We start from the raw sequence: 6704 nt of genomic DNA, 5'->3' as shown, positions 1-6704 counted from the left end.
ACTTTCTAAGTCATAAGAAAGCATTGTGCCATTGTCTTATTGTCAGGTCTCTTTTTTTTTTTCTTAGTGGCACATACAATGTTCTTTCATCTTACAACTGGTGGTATCTTCGATTTGATAAAACACGGTCGTGTGCTGATAATGGTCTAGAAGCAGGGGCACAGATGAGCAGAAGTGGTCTTTGCTCTTAAGGACTGAACGTTTGGTATAAAAGAACATCGATTTCCTTAAAAAAACAAAAAATAGAGCTACCATATGACCCAGCAATCCCATTCTTCGGTGTATACCCAGAGAAAACTATAGTTCGAAAAGATGCATGCACCCCACTGTTCATTGTAGTTTGTAATAGCCAGGACACGGAAGCAACCTTAATGCCCATCAATAGAGGAATGGATTAAGAAGATATAGTACATATATGTACAATGAAATATTGTCAGCCCTATGAAAGAACAAAATAATGCCATTTGCAGCAACAAAGATGGACCTAAGGATTGTCATACTAGGTGATGTAAGTCAGATACAGAAAGACAAATATTGTATAATATATAGCTTATATGTGGAATCTAAAAAAATAGTACAGATGAACTTATTTATTAAAACAGACGTAGAGTCATGGATATAAAAAACAAACTTATGGTTACCAAAGGGAAAAGCGGGGTAGGGGGAGGGATAAACTGGGAGATTGGAATTGACGTATACACACTGCTATTGACATATATAAAATAGATTACTAATAAGAACTTGCTGAATAACACAGGGAACTCTTCAATACTCTGTAATGGCTTATACCAGAAAAGAAGCTTTAAAAAGTGGATATATGTATGGGTATAACTGAATCACTTTGCTCTACACCTGAAATTAATACAGCATTGTAAATCAATTATACTCCAATAAAAATTTTTTAAAAAAAAGAAAGGACATCATTCCCCAGGTCCTCTAGGTAACATCTCTCTGGGCTGCCCTTTTTCTTCTTGGTTCATTCCTACTTGTCCTTCAACGCACAGATTGAGTAACTCTCTATTGAGATATTTTTCCAGATAATCTGTCTGCAGAAATAACATCTTTCTCCTCTGTTTGTCTATAACGTTTTTCTCATAATCACAAATTCCAGAACCAAGGACCTTGGCTTAAATCCTGGCATCTCTGCTTGAACAAGTCAATTAAGCCTGCTTGACCTCAGTTTCTCCTGTTTTATAGTGGATATGTATCTCTTGCTCAGCTTGTATGGATGTTTTGAGGATTAAATTCATTAATATAGATAGGGCACTTAGGTGAAGCTAGCTTAAGGGAAGTGAAATTGACCATTTTTCACGTCACTTCGTTAGCATTGTTCCCATGGTCACTTGATTCGTTGTGAGGTGGATCTGCCTGTAGGCTCCATGAAAGCTGGAAGGGTGTCTCTGTCAGCCTCATTTCCCTCCCAGCACGTAGTGCAGCGTTTAACTCAGAGTAGGGAGTCACTCATTAAGCCCTTCAACAAACATTTATTAAATTAAATACCTGGGGTGCATTAGCCACTGTTCTAAGCTCTGGTCCTTGAGAGCTTGGAAAATATTTGTTGAACAAATGAGCGAATGATTATTCACTTTACAGAGAGCAAGGTGATACCCAGAAGACTCTCAAACAGTCTCTGCTTGACCAAAGCACAGAACTCTCTAGAAGTCGGCAGCTGGAAATGGTCTGAAAACCCTGAATGCAATTTGTCAGGTTTTATTTGTTTGTTTGTTGGGACTAACCAATACTCTCTGACAATTACAGCTGGCTCAGTTGACAACATGGTCTTCTAGGCTGTTCTCTGGCTCAGCCGAACTACTTTCAGGAGCTATTCTTGACTCAACAAGGGTCCTGGGTCTCTGTGATATAAAAGGTTTCCATCTGCAGTGGTCTGGGGTCTTAGATTCCAAGAATTCCACCTCCAGCTCACTTGCCCCTCCCTCTGTTCTACCAGCTGTCTTGTCTCAGCCACAGACCTCACTTCTAGCCTGTAATCCTTCTCTTCACTCAACTCTTCCAAGTTGACTTGGATTCAACTTTTCTTTTGGTCCTTTGCTGGTTCTATTTTGGTTTCTCGATCCCAAGGATAACTTTTTAGGTAGCACTTGTGTTTGCTGCTATTCAGTCTTGGGATGTGTCTTGCCTCTGACATCGTCCCAGACAACCTCCTGGATAACACGGACAGGAACGTGCTATGTAGCTATGAAGAGTGCTCACCAAATATTTCTCAGTCCCTGCCTTCTGGGTACAGAGTCAGTTTGCTTCTGGAATAATATAACGATTTTTGGCCATTGAGTTGTGAGTCAGTTTGTTTCTGGAATTATGTAATGGTTTTGGCCGTTGAGTTATGAGTTAAATAAATAGATGTTGCTTCTCCTATACTATTTATTTGCCTGTGAGGGATGCTCTGGGTGTCTCTGTCTCACTGCTTCAGTGACCAGCATGGTCAAGATGGAAGCTGGTCCATCAACATGAGTCTTGGAATGAGGAGGTAAGAAGAGCTTCACTGGACCTATGGCATGCATGGAGCATGAGAAAGAAAGCAAGCTTAGTTGCTGTAAGGTTACAACTATCTCAGGGTTCCTTGTACCACAGCATAATGTAAAGAATCCACATTGATAAGGGCACATGGTGCTTTCCACAAGCCTGATCTCTATTTCCTCTTGGATTATCAAAATCACTGCAGATGGTGACTGCACCCATGAAATTAAAAGATGCTTGCTGCTTGGAAGAAAAGCTATGACCAACCTAGACAGCATATTAAAAAGAAGAGACATTACTTTGCCGACAAAGGTCCATCTAGTCAAAGCTATGGTTTTTCTAGTAGTCATCTATGGATGTGAGAGTTGGACTATAGAGGAAGCTGAGCACCAAAGAATTGATGCTTTTGAACGGTGGTGTTGGAGAAGACTCCTGAGCGTCCCTTGGACTACAAGGAGATGCAACCAGTCAATCCTAAAGGAAATCAGTCCTGAATATTCATTCAGGAAGGACTGATGCTGAAGCTGGAACTCTAATACTTTGGCCACCTGTTGTGAAGAACTGACTCATTGGAAAAGACCCTGATGCTGGAAAGATTGAAGGCGGGAGGAGAAGGAGACAACAGAGGATGAGATGGTTGGATGGCATCACCAACTCGTGGACATGAGTTTGAGTAAGCTCTGGGAGTTGGTGATGGACAGGGATACCTGGTGTGCTGCAGTCTATGGGGTCGCAAAGAGTCAGATACAACTGAGTGATTGAACTATTACAATGATCCACTAACTGTCAGCCTAATGTGGCTTAAATTCATGTGGCATTTTTGGAAAGGCACCAGCCAAACATGTTAGATCTTTATATCTGTCTCCTATGGAACATGCAAAGAACCACCTGATGTGAAGAGCCGACTCACTGGAAAAGACCCTGAGGCTGGGAAAGATTGAAGGCAAAAAGAGAAGGGGGGAGACAGAGGATGAGATGGTTGGATGGCATCACGAACTCAAAGGGCATGAGTTTGAGCAAACTCTGGGAGATGGTGAAGGACAGGGAAGCCTGATGTGGTCCCATCCATGGGGTTGCAAAAAGTCAGATACAACTGAACAAAAACAATAAGTGGAAGATGGTCTCTGTCACCAAGCTGTATGTTGCCAAGCCAGTTCTGGTGTTTATTACAATTGATAAGTAGCAGAAGGGTGTCTAATAGAATGTCTACTATTTAGTGAACAGGGCTGGAATTAGATAACAGTGGCAGGCGACATTATAAGCAATTGTGCTTGATGTAGGGTTCGTTTACATTCATTCATAGTGTGGAGTCATTTCCAAATGCCAGTCTCTACTCTGCATGCTGCAGCCGCGTCTAATATTTCTAAACATATTTCGGCTCGGTGACACCTTAATGGTACACAATCACATGTGGCCTCCCTCTTAGAAAAATGGATACTCTCATTTCTCTAAACATTGGGTCTTTACCTTGAACCATTTCCATTTAAATGCAAATTTCAATCATGTCCACCTTTCTGTGTTCCAACGTGAGCCAACGGAAATGATAGCGGCTTGCATCCAAATTTTGAGAGGCTGAGAACCATTCCCTACGGGGATCCTAGACAAGTTTAAATGGTTCTTTTTCTGTCTGGGCCCTGTGTTGCTGAGATTAATCTCAGAGAGGGTGTGTTGCTTCCACTGGGTGGCCTGACCAAGTCAGAAGGGGGAAAGAAGGCACCCAAAATTAAGGAGAGGGGATGGAGGTGTCACGTGGGGGGCCCGGAAGTGACCTGGTGACATATTAATGTGCTCTGGCTTATATCCTTAGTCCAAGACCCCCAAAGATAAAATTCAGGGCCCATGAGCTCCTGACTCTGATGGACAGTGGATGCCTGGTGCTTCTTCCCTGAGAGAGGTGTCCATTTCTCAGCACAAGCCTCTCGTCTTCATAAAGGCCTGCCTGGCCCGACGGATCTTTCTTTGTCTGTAGGGAGCACACTGGGGCAGGCCAGGCCGGGAGAGCAGCCCTACAGTAGGGTCAGTGTGGGTGGCAGGGCACTTACCGAACTGAGCCCTTAAGCGGGTAAGTGAGGTTTCTGGGGGCTTCCAGAATCCCGCCGAGGGAGAGAACCAGGTTCTGGTGTCCAAAGCCACTGGGACGTCAGAATAGTCTGGACGTTTGTCTCTTGGAGGAAGGAGCATGAGTTCTAGAACCATACTTTGTTGTTGTTGTTCAGCTGGGAAGTTGTTTCTGAGTTAGAACTCCATGGAATTCAGAATGCCAGGCTCCTCTGTCTCCCGGAGTTTGCTCAGATTCATGTCCATCGAGTCAGGGATGCCATCCAGCCATCTCTTCCTCTGTCGTCCCCTTCTCCTCCTGCCTTCAATCTTTCCTAGCATGAAGGTCTTCTCTAATGAGTCAGCTCTTTGCATCAGGTGGCCAAATTGCTGGAGCTTCAGCTTCAACACCAGTCTTTCCAATGAATATTCAGGGTTGATTTCCTTTCGGATTAACCAGTTTGATCTCCTTGCTGCCCAAGGGACTCTCAAGAGTCTTCTCCAGCACCACAACTTGAAAACATCAGTTCTTAAGAGCTCAGCCTTCTCTATGGTCCAATGATCTGTACATGACTGCTGGGAAAACCAAAGCTTGGATTACACGGACCTTGTTGCCTCTGCTTTTTAATACACTATCTATGTTTCTTATAGCTTTCCTTCCAAGAAGCAAGTATCTTTTAACCTCATGGCTGTAGTCACCATCTGCAGTGAGTTTGGAGTCTAAGAAAATTAAATCTGTCACCATATTGACTGGGTTCAAATTGGACCATGCACTTCCTGGCATCCTGAGCAAGCGCATTTACCTGGGCTTCTGTTTTCACACACGTAATTGGAGACAAGAATAGTAGGTGTTCTCCTGGGGTCTTGGTAAGGATAAACCTGCTAATAACTCGTGTCATTGGCTTGCAGCAACCTGCGTGGGCCCGTGTAAGTGACCTAGGAAAGTCCCTGAGGGCATGGTGCCAGCAGGAGGGCCGGAGACCACAGTGTTCACTCTGCTACTTTGTTATTTATTTGATCCAATGGTTCACTCTGTGTTCAGCAGAGAAATCCTTCCAGACAAAAGGCCTTCCCTTGGCATAGGGAGTAGGGAACACAGGGAGGCTCTTATGAAGGCCTGGCATGTCTTTTTTTTTTTTTTATATGTTATTGAAATATTGTGCTTTCCAGGTGGCAGTATTAAAGAATCTGCTTGTCAATGCAGGAGATGCAGGTTCGATCACTGGGTCAGGAAGATCCCCTGGAGTAGGAAATGGCCCCCCACTTCAGTATTCTTGGCTTAAGAATCCCATGGACAGAGAAGTCTGACAGGATACAGTCCATAGGGTCGAAAAGAGTCAACCCAGCTGAAGCAACTTAGCATGCATGCATGCACGTACATGTTTGAGAATATTTGATCTTTGATTTTTCTTGTGTTCAGTCACTCAGTTGTGTCTGACTCTTTGTGACACCATGGACTGTAGCCCACCAGACTCCTCTGTCCATGGGATTCTCCAGCCAAGAATGCCAGAGTGGAGTGCCATTTCCTATTCCAGGGCATCTTTCCAACCCAGGGATTGAACCTGCGTCTCTTGCATCTCCTGCATTGCACATAGCTTCTTTACCACTAGTGCCACCATTTAGGGCAAATGAACATTCCACAGGAATCTTCATGAAATACTTTTACTTTTTCTCTGAATGTGACCCATGATTCTAAAATAGCCCAAGTGCCCATCCTTCTTCAATACAACATGATCAGGAAACTCCATGAAGGGGTGCAGCGAGCCTGAGTCTGGGACATCCATCCACCTGCTCCCTCTGGCCTCCCAGCCACCACCACACATGCGATGTGCCATTGGGCTTATTTTCAGAACGATGAAGACAGCATCGTGTAGCAGAAAGTGCCTTGGACCAAGAGTTGGAAGCCCTTGCTTAAGTCTTGACTCTGCCATGCTGAAACTTTGGGTGGCTGATACATGTCTGCAAAATGGGCTTTTTAAGAAACTATTTGGAAGAAATCCTGTGGCAGATCATCAGATCAGAGAAGCACACAGATACCTCAAGGGTTTTAGATCGCCGCCCTCCCAGCTGCAGCCCCAACCTCCTGGAAATTCTGTGTCCCCCCCTATAAAATGAGGTCATTAATCCTAACTCCAAAGAGACAGTGAGAGTTTCATGAGAGCTCTGTACTCTGTACATGAGAGCACTTTGTA

The sequence above is a fragment of the Giraffa tippelskirchi genome, chromosome 12 (genome assembly GCF_054371585.1).
Source record: "Giraffa tippelskirchi isolate mGirTip1 chromosome 12, T2T-mGirTip1v1.2.pri, whole genome shotgun sequence".
In the NCBI taxonomy this organism is placed as follows: Eukaryota; Metazoa; Chordata; class Mammalia; order Artiodactyla; family Giraffidae; genus Giraffa; species Giraffa tippelskirchi.
Note: the sequence above shows the minus strand (reverse complement) of the source record.